The sequence below is a fragment of the Miscanthus floridulus genome, chromosome 1 (assembly GCF_019320115.1).
Source record: "Miscanthus floridulus cultivar M001 chromosome 1, ASM1932011v1, whole genome shotgun sequence".
Lineage (NCBI taxonomy): Eukaryota > Viridiplantae > Streptophyta > Magnoliopsida > Poales > Poaceae > Miscanthus > Miscanthus floridulus.
The window spans coordinates 163,715,429-163,732,799 of record NC_089580.1 but is presented as its reverse complement, the minus strand read 5'-3'; the positions used below and the strand labels follow the sequence as shown (position 1 = coordinate 163,732,799).

At 49.9% G+C, this 17,371-nt stretch overlaps 1 pseudogene; it reads right to left on the bottom strand.

Annotated features, from left to right (window-relative positions):
• Positions 1–3,398: 3,398 nt before the first annotated feature.
• Positions 3,399–9,960, bottom strand: LOC136466550 (transcription factor Y1-like; annotated as a pseudogene).
• Positions 9,961–17,371: the final 7,411 nt, after the last annotated feature.

Here is a 17,371-nt window from a genome sequence, read left to right as displayed (position 1 = left end):
ATCCTACCCATGGCGGTGGCCTAGCCGGAGACGCCCCGAGCAAGTCTGGCCACGTGCGCGCGACGAGCTCTATGGCGAACTGTAGCGACACGACCGTGTCAGCAGAGTGGAGGTGGCTATAGGGCTGTGACTTGGGTGCACACAATGAAAAGGGGTTCTAGGAGGGGCTAGTGGTGCGGTCAATTGGACGCGAGATGGCGAGGTTGGAGCTAGCCACGGTGAGGCGGGCTGGGTCTTAATGGCGCGGTGGTAGGAGCAAAGCTCCAAAATTGGACCTCGGCCTGGCCATAATCATGGCGGGGTGGGGACGGTTGGATAGGGAACGTGAGGGTGGAGCTGTGGGTGCATGGAATTGATGGGAGATGACCCCTCATAGGTAGGCACGTTGGTGCGGCTCGGTGGCAGCAACAGAGAGAAGGAAAAAAGAGAGAGAAGGGGTGTGGCCGGTGACTCGATGAGGTGATTCTTGGTGAGACATGGTTGACCCGACTGAGGGACATACGTCCAAGCACGAGGGGACGAGCGCAAGTGTCTGCAACCGGCCATGGCCCGCGCGCCATAGCGCCATTAATGGCGTGATGATGGCGTGCACGACCACGTATGGACAGGACCCAACCAGGCCAGGGAGGGGGCAGTGTGATGCAGTGAGCAGACACGAGTGTGATAGTGACACGACGGCAATAGTAGCGACTGCGACTACGATCGTGATTGTGTCATGATGCGCGACATGGAGGGCAGTAGTAGCATCAGCGACAGCCATGGTGGTAGTGGCGGTCGGGCGCAGAGAGGGCCGGCGGGGCACGGCGGCCTACGGCTGGCTGCAAGCGATGCGGCCAGAGCAGCGAAGCCACAGCCAGGCCACGGCCAGACCAAGGGTAGCCTCGGTCGGCCAGTGTGCGGCCACGCACGCGCGTGCATAGCATAGCTGCGCAGCGATGCAGAATGGCCACACGAGGTGACCACACGCCCGAGCCTGGTGGCCCGAGACTGAGTACACGCATGAATTTGAAAGCACCCATAAAAACTAAACGATTCAATTTGGAACCAATCCATCTTCACTACTCTAAAGAGGGCACCTTAGGCTATCAATAAGAGCTACAACACGACACCCCTTTTTAACTTAATTTCATAGAATAATTTGTCAAACATGGCGTTGTCACACTGCTGCTCACCTTAGGAATTTTCAAAGTCTTGAGCTGGATTTGCTTTCAAGTTCCATTTCTAGACTATTAGAAATACTAGATAGTGACATTATTTTTCTACAGTAAGAGTTGCATTGTTATCTACAAAGTTTGTACTTTAAACTTTATTTAAGTATCACACATATGTTCTATAGTATTTTTGCTTAATAAAAATTGGTTTTAAACCCTACTTGATATACATGAGCTATTGCATCAACATTGATTTAACCGTTTTATTGATTATTTTAGGCTACAAGAAATTTATCAACACCTTCTGTCACATGCATTATTACACAAACACGATGCTCGTGACATGATTTAGTAGTTGGTTTAGGGCGTAACACTGAGGGTGTTACACGCAGGAAGGAAGGAGATAGAGGGTCCTCCTACGTATGGGTATCAAAGGTGGCAGGGGTGAAGAATCAGTTGTCAGCGAAGGATATCTGATGGATCCTAGCCTAGGAGATGAAGGCTCCGCCGCCTACCTACCAGACCCTGAAGCGGAGCAAACTAGAGCTGGTGGCGTGGCCCGGGGAGGAGGAGGAACTCATAGGGCTCTATGTCATCGCAAGGGAGTTCTATGAGGTCGAGTTGAGGTTATCAAAGCTTTAGGACTGGGTGCACAGTGAGCTGGAGAACAAGTCAAGGTCGTTGATGATGAGTGGTACAATCGCATGGCCAACGCACTAGAGCGACCATGGATGACCTCTGCCGCTCAAAAGGTGGTGACAAGAGTGAAAGCGACTCTGACGAGGAAGAGGCAGAGGATGAGGAAGAGGTTTTATTCCCGAAGTTGTATACAATGTTGTTTCAAAACTTGGGAACTTTCTTTAGGCAACTGTGCAGCAGAACTCTGAGAAAAGATGTCGTGAATTAGCTCAAAGAGGATATCCCACTGATCTTATGAAAGTTTGATAGATTTTTCCACCGGTCTTTTTTGATGTGATGGTGCACTTGACTGTTCATCTACCTAATGAGGCACTTCTTAGAGGTCCCGTATAGTATGGATGGATGTACCCAATAAAATGACGACTGGGCACGTTGAAGAATTTCTTAAGCAACACGTCGAAGCCTGAATAATCAATTGCAGAGGCTTACTTAGAAAGTGAGATGTGGACATTTTGTAATAGGTACATCCAATATGTCACATGATGGGCCATTACATTGTGACACCTTTGTTTTCATGCATGGTGTCAAGAGCATTGGCAAAACTAAGGTACATCACATCGATGATATAGTCAGGGACAAGCTAGTTTGGTATGTGCTTAATAACTACGGGGAGGTTCAAACATATGTGGAGTAAGTATGATTTTTATATGCTAATTTGTTATTTCCTATATTACATACGAAATATTTCCAATAATAATCCTTATGTGTGGTACAACATATACAGACAAAGTTTACATAAAGAAGGGGCACATGATGTTGAAAGGAGGCTAGCAATAGGGTTTTAATTTTCAAAATGGTTTAAATCTTATGTACGAGATTAGCATATTTTAGCTCTATTAGGCTGATCATTGACAGAATTCTACCACATTTAGTAGTGACGGTGGTTTCATGTTCATGTGCAAATTCAAGGTTTGTATGCACTGTCATGTGGTCCTAATCTCCAAGTCAAGATCTGTGTAGCTTGCACTATCAATGGATTCAGGTATAACATTGTTGACCATGAGAAAACCCTGCATACACAGAACAGTGGTGTCATGAACTGTGGCACACATGGAGGCAAATTAGTGGAGTTTTATGGTGTCCTTTGAGCGGTTATTGAGTTGTAGTATAACTCCAACCTAGAAAGCGTTAGGATAGTGGTTCTTCTACGTTGTGACTAGTACAATCAAGTTGGCAAGACCGTAGACATTAACGATGATGGATATTTCAAATCCATCAACATTGGATCACTGTGGTACAAGGGGTTGACTCTTTCATTCTCATGACACAGACAACACATATTTTTTTAAATCTGCTGACACCTCCTTGGGCAAAGCTTGGCAGGTCATGCAAAAGTTCGAACATAGCGATGTGTATGAGGTGAATGAAATAGAGAACATGTTCTGGGTGATGGTGATCAGGTTATGCACCAAGTTAGTCATGATGGAGCAGTCACTGTCACTGAAGCTAATTTAGCAGCCTTCTAAGAGGTAAGTGGCAAGCCGTTAACATACTTGAAGATAGCAAGGATGAAAATAACACTGTTATGAAATATTACAGTGACGCTAACTATAGCTGCAGCTGCGCACTCTGATCGATCTGCTCTAGCTTGCTCCATAGATGGGTTGCGAAGCCGTCCCAGTCCATGTCGAATAGGTCGTCCACCTGGGCCTCACCACCGACCGCGTGAAATCCTTGGGTAACCAAATCGTAGCCGGCCCCGATAGACACTAGGACGTCTATCTCGCTCTCGGCCTGCTAGAGGTCCCTGAGCTCTATCGGGTCTAGCACCCATGGCCCGATCGCGTCCTCGCTGCAGGGTGCCTCGGCCGTGCTGCCACTGCTGCTATTGGGCTGGTTCGGATCTAGGTCCACGTCCACCACGGCGCTTCGCGCCCCGTCGTCGCTGTGCCACGGGCTTGACGACGCCGACATCGCAGCGGTGGCCGGGCTAGACGTGCCTTTCGCGTCGCTGGACTTCGGTTCGGGCTCAGGGTCTGGCTGCTTGCTTATGGTCTTGCTGCTGCCACTAAGTGAAAAAAGATTTGTAGCAATGACATGAATTTTTTGTAGGGGCGGCTGGTGATGGAGTCGCCCTTACAGTGGCGTGCTCAGGAGGCCAAAGACCAGTCACCCCTACAAATGGAACAACAGGGGCGGCTGGTGATACGAGCCACCCTTACAAATGGGTCTGATTTATAGGGGCGGCTCACTCACCAGCCGCCCCCGGTGTTTCTATTTGTAGGGGCGGCTGGTGATTGAGCCGCCCCTATAAATGCCCCACGTATAGTGAATAAGTCACCCACCCAAAAATATCTGCAGCCCTCCTCCTCCTCTCTCTCTCTCCGTCTCGACTCTTCCATTCCCCTCCCTCTCTCTCGCCCTCACTCGGATGGCCGCGGCTCCTCGCCCGCCCGTGCGCCCCGGTAGCGCCCCCCCCCCCCCCCCCCCGCCCAGCCAACGAGCTCTAGACCCACGGCTCGTAGTGCTGCACTTGTTCTCCTCTCCAAATCTGACTTTTTCCCTTTTGCTATGATTTTCGCAGCTATTTTAGGGGATTTTTCATTTCGTCGATTTGAGACCAAATCTGTTCGTTCTTTTTGCGTTGATTCGTGCTATGACATGATTTGAAGCTATCCTAAGAGTTAATTTGATTGAATCGACTCGAGCACGGAGAAATCAATGATTTTTGTTTTGGGGGAGTTTTACGTGTTCTTGGCTCGATCTGAAATTTCCCAGAGATTGGGTAGAAATTGGGCGATGATCTCTTGGAGTATCCTCACTAACCCACTTGTGATGGCCTGTGCAAAGTTAGGGATCGAATCCTTTTGATTTGGTTTGGTTTTTGTCGATTCCTATGGTCGGCTGTTTTTCTGTTCGTGTAGTTGGTTCTCCGTTCATCGTTATGCTGTTCTTCGATGCGGGTCGCGGGGAGGCAACACTACGAGCGCCGAGCGCTCTAGTGCTGTTCGTGCACTTCTTCCAGTTTCTCCCATTTCGGTTTGTCCAGCCCCTCTCTTTCTTGCCGCCCCTCGATGTCCCTGGAATGTCAAATCCTTCGCCCCTAAGCTTTTTTATTCTAATCGTGCGTTTGGTTCTGGAATCGTTGCCTGCTGCTGCACATTCTCCTCGCATTGATTCTAAAGGAGGCTCCGTGCCGTGGAATTGCTCTGCTCGCTTTCTTTCAAAAAAGAAAAAGAAATAATTGGTCTGCTCGCTTTTGGTTTGTGTGATTGATGTTCCTTTGGTGCTTCAGCCGATTGAGATTTAGCTTGGATGCATCTGCAGGTTCAGGTTCATAGAGAGATGGAGCCTGGGTGCCAGCGTGGTGGCTCTCCTACTCTTGCTGTTTGTTGCTTCTCATGGAAGAGGTAGTTCTGTGCGATTCTCTTATGCTTGTTCGGTTGCTGTTGTATATAAATTAGCATCAAAATGATTTCGACTGCAAGCTAGCTTTAATAGTCCGTAACAAACAAGATAATTATCTTATTTTCATCGATTGTGCTATGAGTGGAATAAGCATGTCATTGCATTTGCAAACATCTCAAATGCTATAGTTTTACATAGGGCCATAGACAAAAGGGACACCTACCAACTATCTGATGGAATTGCCACGTAGTGGTTGTCCCTAGTTTTTTTGGTAGATTTTGTTTTCCACTGATTATTCACAATTTCCAAGTCCTTCCACCTTTTGTGTCAGCGGTTAATCTCATGATTCTCTGTTGTCTCTAGGTGTATATGATAGATTTAACCGCGCTGTTTACGTGGACATGCTCAAGATGGAATGACTTGACTCAAGTAAGAGACTGTCAAGTTTGTTCTCTTCTGCTTACTGAAATACTTTAAAACATAAAGTTGTTTTTAAAAATGGCTATGGGACAGGATAAGCTAGCTTCTAGTTTTGATATGGTTTCATATTGCTGAAATAGGGCTTCGAGATAAGATCTCTAATTGTGGATGTGGAGAACTGCTTGCAGGTACCTATCCCTCCACATTTTGAATTAAGTTCTTATAACTTTTCTGTGAAATTGTATGTCTCTGTGCTATCAAACCCATCAAGCTTTTCAAGACATACCCTTCCCTTTACCTACCATTCTTTGGATGAATAATGTAACAGGCATTTGTTGGTGTAGCTCATAATCTGAATTCGATAATTGTTGCAATCAGGGGAACTCAAGAGAATAGGTACTGAGCTATTTGCTATTGCTTCCACTGTTCTCTGTTTAAACAAAGTTTGCTTTGCGTTTACTGTTTCCAATTCAGTTGTGATTTATGCTTAGATTTGATTAACCAGTGTACAGAATTGGATAAAAGACTTGATTTGGAAGCAGCTTGATCTAAGTTATCCAAACATGCCAAATGCGAAGGTTAATGCCAATGAAGTTTCTATTGTATTCTCTTCTAAAAAAAAAGAAACTGAAAGTGTAATTTGTCAATGTGCAAGTTCTTGAAAAGTGCACCACTCTCTAAGTATTACTATCTACAATCCGGTTATTTGGCCTTAGCACCTCATTTCTAAGAACTGTAACCACTTTACGGATAATCTTAGCACCAGATTAACAGGAAAACCAATTCCTAGTTGGGTCAATCGACTTGCAAGGCTAGGTAATAAAACATGTGCTCCTCTATATATTGTCTTTGAAAGTTTCTGGTGATTTATTACAGCCAAGAAGTATACAACATTAGCAGTTCAATCATTCTCCAGCTCTGCAAGCATGCAATACATTTCTTACTAGTCTTGTCTAGTTCAAACATGTGCTCCTCTATATATTGTCTTTGAAAGGAATATTGTGAAACTCATACATGATCTGTTGTGATCAATGATAACTAGTTATCCTTGCCACATGTAATACATTTCTTACTAGTCTTGTCCAGATTATAGGCAAATACCGACCAGAGTTTTTCCCTCATGGGGCATGTATGGCCCCATTATGAAAGTGAAAAACAACAGAAGCATAAACCTTAATATTTGATGTCAATATCTCCCATGATTTGAATTGCATTTTTGGATGTAACTGAGTCACTGACAAATGAAACACATGGATCTATTAGGTTGGTTTGTAACTTCGCATCAAAACATATACTTTTTTTGTTGCAAAAGAATACACATACTGGGATGAAAATTCCAATATCTTACAATGGAGGATAATCCAAACTATTTTCAGGCGCCTTCTGCAACTGCCTTCTACCAGAAAGCATGCGGCTTGAGTCAACTGAGACAAAGCATCTTGCAGACTGTCGTTTCTCATGTAGATTCTGGTGTTCTCTATTTCCTGTCATAACTGGTGGTTTCTCATGCTATTTATAACTGACAATATCATGCATATAGATCTCCTTGTAGTCACTTTTCATGTATATACATTGTACTATTGTCTATTCTGGTGTGTTTATGCCCTATTGTTATCCAGTCTCATGTTATATTGTTGTCTGTGAATTTAGATGGTTCCAACACCACCAGCAACGATAACTTTGATGAAGATGACTTGGAAGACAAACACCTGCTTCCAACGTCTTCTGTTGGTGAAGACACAATTGTAAAAGAAGTTCACAGATGAATGTTTGATGAAGCCTAGCCTTACAGTGACTTCTCTCTGTATTCTAAAACGCAATGGGTTTCAACACTCAATGTGCAGCTTGTCATTCATTATGTACATTGTCATTGTATTTAAAAAATGTAATGAGCTCTGTCTGTTCTGATCTAATTTGAGGGAGCACGTATTGGTAATTTGATTTTTTTGGCGGAAAAATACACTGTAGGGGCGGTTGGTACTGTAGCCGCCCCTACAAATCGATTTTGTAGGGGCGGCTGGTGTTACTAGCCGCTCCTACAAATCGATTTGTAGGGGCGGCTGATAACACCAGCCGCCTCTACAAATCAATTTGTAGAGGCGGTCTGGGAACCGCTCCTACAAATACATGATTTGTAGAGACGATATGATAGAGGGTGGCTGGCCGAACCGCCCCTACAAATACACTGTAGCCACCCCTGGAAATCATATTTCACGTAGTGTGCTGGTGGCGCTCTTTGGCGACCGGCCCGGCGTCCTGCCGTCGCGCCACTTTTCGTCGTTGCGCAGCTTGCTCACGTCGATGGTGACGGTGGCCGGGCTGGACGCGCCTTTCGCGTCACCCGACTCCGGTTCAGGCTCAGGGTCCGGCTGCTTACTCTTCTTGCTCTTGCTGCTGCTGGCGCTGCTCCTCGGGGTCCTGCCGCCGCGCCGCTTGTCGGCGCTATGCATCTTGCTCATGTCGATGGTGACGGTGGTGTCCGGCCCGGCGGTGTATTTCCGGCGGTACGTGTGGATCTGCCGGCTGAGGTGCGAGTTCCAGTAGTTCTTGACCTCGTTGTCTATTCGGCCGGGAAGGTGGCCGGCGATCAGGGACCACCTGCTGGCATATGGGAGCAAATACGTAAATCGCAAGGAGGTACGATGGTGACGTGCATTTCACTGGCTGGCTAGACCGCTAGAGTGCCATCGTGCTTCTTAACCTACGTAGTAGGTACAACTACCAGTAACATATATACTACTACGTACTACGCCATATATAGTAGTACTCCTCTCCTCACAGTTTTTGCAGTACAACAACGTCACAAATTCAAGCCACTATCACCACGCTAGCTTGACAGTACAAGTGTATATACAACAGTTTGGTGCAACTAGTTGATCGCGCTACTTAATGATGTCTGTGCCGTAGGCCGTAGTAATCATGTGCCTGCCTGTGTGTGTTCATGGCGCTAATGTATATCATTTGCTGAGAAGGCCGGACGGCCGATCAACGATCATCAATCGACCGTGTCGTGAGCTAGCTACCGCAGGCTGAAAGCTCCGTATACTGTCCAAAGCGGGCGACGCGCCAGTGACCTCTTGCCGTCCACAGCTGCACCTCTCACTCTCACCGTCAGTAGTGTCAACGTAAAGGCCGGAAATCATTACGGCCGGCGTGGGCCTGCCGTTAATCTCCCACGGGTCCACGGACAGGGGCCTGGACCGGCCTTTAGGAGCTACTAGCATGCAATCAGACGAAGGCGACGGGAAGGACTTTGCACAGTACCGGGGACGGGGATCTGCGGGTGCGAGAGAGATCAACGGAACGGACGCGGATGGCATGGAGATGGCCGGGAAGCCCCTGTGCGCGCCACGAGAAGACCGTGACCCGTCCGCACGGCATGCCTAGTCTCTGGCATGCAAGTTCGCTCCCTGGAGTTAAAGAGAGCGTTGCCCCAAATTGTCGTTTCGTGGTCCTCTCCTCTCACTCTCAGCCGCTCACGATTGACACCTAATTAATTAAGCTTTCGCCAGGACCTCCATGTATATACTTGTCGGGTATCTATACTAGAGATACCCAAAACAAGAAAGTTAACATTCACGCTGACTTTTTCAGATGGCTCGAGACATATTAAAAGGTCTCGTCCGACCCTAAGGTCGCGGGCTTCGTCTCGCCCGACCTCGAGCCCACAGGCTCCGTCTCGCCCGACCCCAAGAATGCGGGTTACCTCTCGCTCAAAGTCACGGCTCCGTCTCGTCCGACCTCGAGGCCACGGGCTCCGTCTCACCCGACCCCTTAGGTGCGGGCTCCATCTCGTCCGACCCTAAGGACACGGGTTCCGTCTCGCCCATGGTCGCGGGCTACGTCTCGCCCGACCCCAAGGACATGGGTTCCGTCTCGTCCGACGGGGACCCATACCGCCGCCAACCACTCCAGGTTCAAACGTATGGGCCTGGGTCAAAACTCTGACGCCAGGGAAGAGGCTGGCACGCCTCGATGTAACCTGTGGCCATGACGGGCCATACCTAGTGATTCACATCAGGAACAGTGTCGGGCACGCCGATGCTGTTCTGCCTAATTCTCGTACGGACACTGACAGGCACGTCAGTTCACCACGACGTCCGTCAGGACGGAGTGGAACGCCATGACCAGCAGATGACGCCTGCGCATGGCACCAGTGATGAATAGGGCCGTGACATAGAGCTGTCCCTATTAACATCTACAGAATCGGCGGGACCCACATAAAAGAGAAGAAGGACTCGGCAACCCTGGAAGCCTTCTTCTCTATCTCGTTCTTCTCATTTTCCTCCTCTGTAACCTGTGCTTTCCCTCTGCCTATAAAAAGAGAAGCAGGGCACCCCATGAAAGGCAGGATCTGGACACAAGAGCATGACACGAGCACACGGCTGAGCGGCAAGCGAGCTCTCAGGCACCATTCACTCCTTCCACCAAAGACTTGGGATCCTCTCTCTCTCGCCTGTTTGTAACCCCTACTGCAAATCAAGTGTCGGTAACATGAGCAACAGCGAACTAGACGTAGAGACGTTTCACCCGAACCAGTATAAACCCTTGTGTCCTTAGAGCACACCATCCGAGTCAGACGCGCAAAAACAAATTTACTCGTCGGTGGTCCGAAAACACCGACAATTGGCATGCCAGGTAGGGGCTTTTTGAGAGTCTCGACGTCCACATCAAGCCTCGGATGCTTAGTCACGGCGTCAGCTGGGTCTCGAACGCGCACGTGTGCTTCAAAAACCTGGACTTCATCGTTACGACGGAGGGAGAGTTGGCGCAGGTTTCCGCCGCTATCCAGCCTCTCCACTCCGCCGGCCTCGACGCGATCACCGAGACGCTTGAGGAGCTACAGTTGTACGCACTGGAGGCCTACACGCTCGGGAGCGACCAGCTCATCGGTGTCGATTACGGGAGGCTAGAGCGCTAGCTCGGCACCTTCCTGGGACCCCAACCGTCCTGGGAGGACCTACGCCACCTCATCTTCTCGTTTGCTAACATCATGATACAACTTGCCGGAGGAGAGCCGCTCTCCCTAGAATACCTCATTCGGAGCACCCCGACAGCGCTCTTGTTCAGTCTGCGCAATGCCGCAGAGACCATTGGCCACTTTATGGCGCAGCACACGCCCCCATCCCCTGCGAACAACGAGTTTGTTGGGATAACCGAATACGTCATGGAATCTTTCCATGATCTTCTCGCGGGAGAATTGGAGTCGCCCTCCAACTTTGATTTAGCAGAGGGAGCCATCACCCCTCGTGAGAATGTTTTATGACAGGTACCCACAAAGGATACATCGAAAGCATCCATGAGGGAGGGGCTACCCCAACAGACGACCTCGATGTCGAGGTCAAGGGGGATGCAGGGGCCCCACTTTGCCTATGGTTAGAGCAGCTAAGGGCACGGCACCAAGAGCTCGAAGAAGCATGACTCTAGCTCGAGCAGGAACATGCAGAGCTCGAGTGCCACGGAGACGATGGGCGTGCGAGCGCCATGGCCCACGATGTGAAACGAAGGATCATCGAGGACGATGAACCCCTCCCACACTTCAGCCAGGCAAGCCAGAACATCACTGCCACGACGGCCTTGCTTTGGGGGCTTCCAGAGCCCGCGACACCCAAGGATCATCGAGCCCATCATGAGATTCGGACACTACTCGAGCGTGTGGCGACGCAGCAGGCCGGGAGCTCGCTGTCCCGATGACGCGAGCTCAATGCTAGCGAGCGCGCACCCTCAGAGTGACCCGACAGGGACGTGTTAGTCCACCAGGCGCAACGAGGCGGTAGGCCGCACGCCGTGGCCCCGGTGCATGAGCATCTCAGCCTCTATCGTGATGCGCGTAATGCCCTAGATGCCCGCAGGCATGCCCACGATGATGAGAGGGAGGAGGCTAGCTGCGGCTACCACCCTCATCGTGGTGCAAGCTACGACAGCGGTGAGGACCGAAGCCCATGCCCTAACTTATCGGGACGTCAGGCCTTTGGCCAACACATCCTCAACACCGTCTTCCCACTGCGGTACCAACCACCGACCAACATCCCAAAATACTCCTAGGAAACAAACCCAGGACTGTGGCTCGAGGATTATCGGCTTGCTTGCCAAGCCAATGGAGTGGATAGTGACAATTTTATTATCCTCAACCTTCCGTTGTTCTTGGCCGATTCGACGCAAACATGGTTGGAACACCTTCTGCCGAACCGAATCCAAAGTTGGGCGGACCTAAAAGAGATCTTCGTGGGAAACTTTCAGGGCACATACGCGCGTCCTGGGAACCCTTGGGATCTCAAAAACTACTGACAGAAGTCCGGTGAAACTCTTCGTGGGTACATCCAGTGGTTCTCCCGGTAGTGCAATGGCTGCCCTACATCGCCGACGTCGACACCATAGGAGCTTTCTTGTCTAGGACCACCTACGAGTCCCTGATTCACATGCTAGGACATAAGGGCCCATGAACCACCAAGGAGCTCCTCAACATCACCACCAACCATGCCTCGGGTTAGGAGGCTGTCGGGGTGATTTTTTATCGCCCCAAGGACAAGGCAAAGCGAGACGAGGACGCTAGCGAAGGCGCCTCCAACCGCCCCAAAAAGAAGAAGAACAAACAACGGCGTGAGGGCTCGCTCGTGGCCACTACCAACCACAAAGGGGTTGGAATCCCGCCGAGGGTACCCTGGACCACTTCAAGAAGCTGCTCGAAGGGCCAAGCCCGAACCATGCTTTCCCTGTCAACCACCTATACAAGGACTGCGTCCTTATGAAGCGGTTCTTGTTTGGAGGCTCCAATAAGGGGGAGCATAGGAATGAGCCCAAGCCGGCCACAGACGACGCCGAGGGGAAGGACGGTAGATTTCTGACGCTGGATGGCTACCTCATGATCTTTGGAGGGTCAGCGGCCTACGACTCCAAGCACCGCTAGAAGCTTGCGCGCGGCTAGGTCTATACGACCGCGCCAGCCGTGCATTCCTTCCTCCAATGGTCAGAGTCCGCCATAACCTTTGATCGGACCGACCACCCAGAAAGCATCCTGCAGCTGGGAAAATACCCACTCATGGTCAACCCAATCATTGGCACAAAGCGGCTAACCAAGATGCTGATGGATGGAGGCAGCGACCTCAACATCATGTACGCTGAAACGCTCGACGCCATGGGCATTGACCGATCGCGCATCTAGCCGACTGAGGCGACTTTCCATGGCATCGTGCCTAGAAAGCAGGCCATGCCACTTGGGTAGATCGATTTGCTCGTTGCCTCTAGGAATCTAAACAATTATAGGATGGAGACCCTTACCTTTGAGGTGGTCGAGTTCCACGGGACCTTCCACACCATCCTAGGATGTCCATGATATGCGAAGTTCGTGGTCATCCCCAACTATACCTATCTGAAGTTGAAGATGCCGGGTCCATGTAGGGGTCATCACCATCGGCACCTCCTTCCAGCGCGCCTACGAGTGTGAGGTTGAGTGCTACGAACAAGCTGAGGCAATTGTCGCCTCCACAGAGCTTGCGGCCATCAGGGAGGAGGTCATCGAAGAAGCGCCCGACCCCAAGCGATCAACCAAGTCTTTTGAGCCTGTAGAGGGCGCCAAGGAGGTCCTCATAGACCCCAGCGGCTCCAAGGGCAAAGTGGTGCGCATCGTCACAACGCTTTCCTCCAAATAGGAAAGCGCGCTCACCGACTTCCTCTGCACCAACAGAGACATATTTGCGTGGAGACCCTTGGACATGCTAGGCATTCTAGAGAAGTCACCAAGCACCCCTTGAAGATCAGGCTTGGCTCCAAGCCAATGAAGCAGCTCCTATGTCGCTTCGATGAGGAGAAACGTAGGGCCATCGGCGAGGAGATTGCAAAGCTTTTGGTGGCCGGGTTCATCTAGAAAGTATACCACCTGAGTGGTTAGTCAATCCTGTTCTTGTATGAAAAAGAGTGGGAAATAGAGAATTTGTGTTAACTACATAGGTCTCAACAAAGCGTGTCGAAAGGATCCATTTCTTTTGCCATGAATAGACCAAGTAGTCGACTCAACCTTAGGGTGTGAAACCCTTTGCTTCCTTGATGCGTACTCTAGGTACCATCAAATCGCAATGAAAGAGTCCGACCAGCTCACAACATCTTTCATCACCCCATTTAGATCGTTCTGCTATGTCACAATGACGTTTGGCCTGAAGAACATGGGGGCTACGTACCAACGCTGCATGTTCAAGTGTTTTGGGGATCTCATCGGATAACCGTCGAGGCCTACATCGATGACATCGTGGTCAAATCCAAACTGACTGACCAAGTCGTAGCTAGCCTAGAGCAGACCTTCATGAAACTCCGAGCAAACGGTATCAAACTCAACCCCTAGAAGTGCGTTTTTGGGGTCCCAAGGGGTATGCTGCTGGGTTTTATCGTCCCCAAGCGCGGCATCGAAACCAACCTAGGGAAGATCTTGGTCATCATGAGGATGGGCCCGATTCAGAACATAAAGGGGGTACAATGAGTTACAGGGTGCCTCGCCATGTTCAGCCGCTTTATCTCACTCCTCGGCGAATGAGGTCTCCCCCTCTATCAGCTTCTAAAGATGGCCAACCGCTTTGAATGGATGCCTGAGGCACAGGAGGCACTTGACAAGGTCAAGCAGCTCCTGATGAAGGCCCCGATCTTGGTCCCCCAAACCGACGGGGAACCTCTTCTGCTCTACATTGCGAACACCACGGAAGTGGCCAGTGCCACCCTAGTGGTAGAGCGAGAAGAAGAGGGACACACCCTCAAAGTGTAGCATCCCGTGTACTTCATTAGCGAGGTCTTGTCCTATTTCAAGACTCGCTACCCCCAAATCTAGAAACTCCTATATGCCGTCCTTATCGCCAAGAGGAAGTTGCGTCACTACTTCGAGTCACATCCGGTGACGGTCATGATGTCCTTCCCTCTCGATGAGGTCACCCAAAACCGGGATGCCACAGGAAGAATCACGAAGTGGGCACTCAAGCTGATGGGTCAAGGCATTTCATATGCCCCTCGGACGGCCATCAAATCCCAAGTGCTGGCTGATTTTCTTACAGAGTGGACCAAGATCCAAATGCCGCCAGCAGTCATCAACCAAGAGTACTGGACGATATACATCGATGGATCGCGGATGAAGAAAGGCACCAGCGTGGGGCTGGTCTTTGTTTTGCCCCTCGGGATACGCATGAGGTACATGGTTCGCATCCATTTCCCCTCCTCCAATAATGTGGCCGAGTATGAGGCACTCATCAACGGCCTACGCATCGCCATCAAGTTGGGTATCCGACGACTGGACGTCTAAGGCGACTCCTAGCTAGTCATCGACCAAGTCATGAAGGAATTAAGCTGCCATAATGCCAAGATGGCTACATATTGCCGAGAAGTCCACCAGCTAGAGAACAAATTCGATGGTCTCGAGCTCAATCACATCACGAGGCATCACAATGAGGTAGCCGACACACAAGCAAAAATGCCGTCCGTCCGAGAGCCGATGCCGACGGGTGTCTTTGCCAACGATCAGTATAAGCCCTTGGTCCGCTAATAGGAGCCAATATAGACTAGTGATGGGCCGCCTGCTTGGGCTCGACGGCTCCATCAAACCCTGAAGTCATGAAGCTTGATGAGGATCCAGCGATAGAGCCTGATCCTCTAGCCGACTAGAGGACCCCTTACCTTGACTATCTCCTCCGTGAGGTACTGCCGATGGACAAAACAGAGGCTTGGCAGCTCATGCATTGTGCCAAGTCCTTTGTTGTTATTAAGGGCGAGCTCTCCATGCAAAGCCACACCGTGATCCTACAACGCTGCATCCCCATTAAACAAGGGAAGCAGTTGCTGAGTGATAACCACAATGGAGGTCTACGGGCACCATGCCACACCTAGGACCGTAGTCAGAAACGCGTTCCAATAAGGCTTCTACTGGACAACCGTAGTAGCCAATGCTAAATAGATTATGCGCACCTGTGAAGGGTGTCAATACTACGCTTGGCACTCCAAACGATCCCCATCATGTGGCCATTCATGGTCTGGGGGCTCGATCTGGTTAGACCTCTCAAGAGGGCACCCAGGGGCTATACGCACTTGCTTATCACCGTAGACAAGTTTATAAAGTGGATAGAGGCTCGATCAATCTCCATGATCAAGTCTGAGCAAGCCATGCTATTCTTCCTTGACATCATCCATCACAGATAACGTCACGTAGTTCACTGGGAAAAAGTTCCTTTGATTCTATGGTGAATACCACATCCGCATCTATTGGGCTGCCGTGGCGCACCCCTGCACAAACGGGCAGGTTGAGCGTGCGAATGGCATGGTCCTACAAGGCCTCAACCTAGGATCTTCAACTGGTTGAACAAGTTTGATACACGATGGGTCGCAAAGCTTCCCGCGGTGCTCTAGAGCCTATGGACGACTCCCAGCCGGGCCACCAGCTACATGCCATTCTTCATGGTTTACGGTTCCGAGGCTATCCTCCCAACTGACCTCAATTATGGAGCGCCGAGGGTCAGGGTGTACGATGAATAGGGAGCCAAGGCATCCCTCGAGGATGCCATGGACCAGCTAGATGAAGCATGCAATGTTGCCCTCCTCCGCTCAGCTAAGTACTAGCAAGCGTTGTGCTAGTACCACAACCATCGAGTGTGGGGTTGGGCCTTCAACGTCAGGGACCTGGTGCTCTACCTCGTCCAGAGCAACAAAAACCGCCACAAGCTCTCTATGCCCTGGAAGGGACCGTACATCGTCGTAGAGGTGCTCCGACCAGGCACCTATAAGCTCAAGACCATCGACGGCGAAGTCTTCATCAATGCCTGGAACATCGAATAGCTACGTCACTTTTACCCTTAATCTATGCATGCTTTCTCTTATCGGTTTCGCTATCAACTCCTCGATCTTTAGTGACACCTGACCCCAGCAACAGCAATGGGTCGGGCCTCACATGGGGGTGATAAGAGCATATCTGTCCAGTAGACATTCTCTATGCCCAACTCTTTCTCATGTTAAGATCTAGAAACAAGGGTTGTGGAAATAAACACTTAGTAAAACTGGTCGGACCGCAAGAAACCTACGCCCCAGCGGCTATGGCATTTTTGCTCACCAGCGTGATTAGAGTTTTTTGCCAGTACCCCAAGCTTTTTAGCCTTAACTATGGAAAGAGTCAGAACGCATTAAAGAGTATATCTACAAGGCAAACATTCTTTATGCCCGACCTTTTTGTCACATTAATATCTAGAAGCAAGGGTTGCAGAAACGAACGCTGAGTAAAACTGGTCGGACTGCAAGAAACTTATGCCCAGCGGCTATGGCATTTTTGCTCATCAGTGTGATTAGAGTTTTTTCACCCGCACCCGAGCTTTACAGCCTTAATGATGGAAAGGGTCGAAACGCATTAACCTTTTTATACAAAAAGGGGAAAAGAGCTAAAAATCTATTTGGCCATAACGAAATTTGAGTGCTTGTCCACTTATTACAAGTTTGTCGCCTGGCTTATCTACCTAACTAATTTCTTGGGGGTGATCTCATCCTCTATCTTGGCAGGTAATTCCTATGCTAGAGGGGCCACCTTCTCGATGTCATCTAGCTCAGCGTCGGTGTAGACAGGCACGAGAACCATCATAGGTAAGGAGGGATACGGAGCTAAAAACGCTCCTATAGCCCATTTAGGCCTAGGAGTTTGAAGGTTGGTCCTCCAACGGGTTCACAACCGCTCTAGGGCACCCTTAGAGTGAGGGGTGGAAAGGGGTAGGCCCACTAGTGGCCAATACCTGGGCGCATGAGCA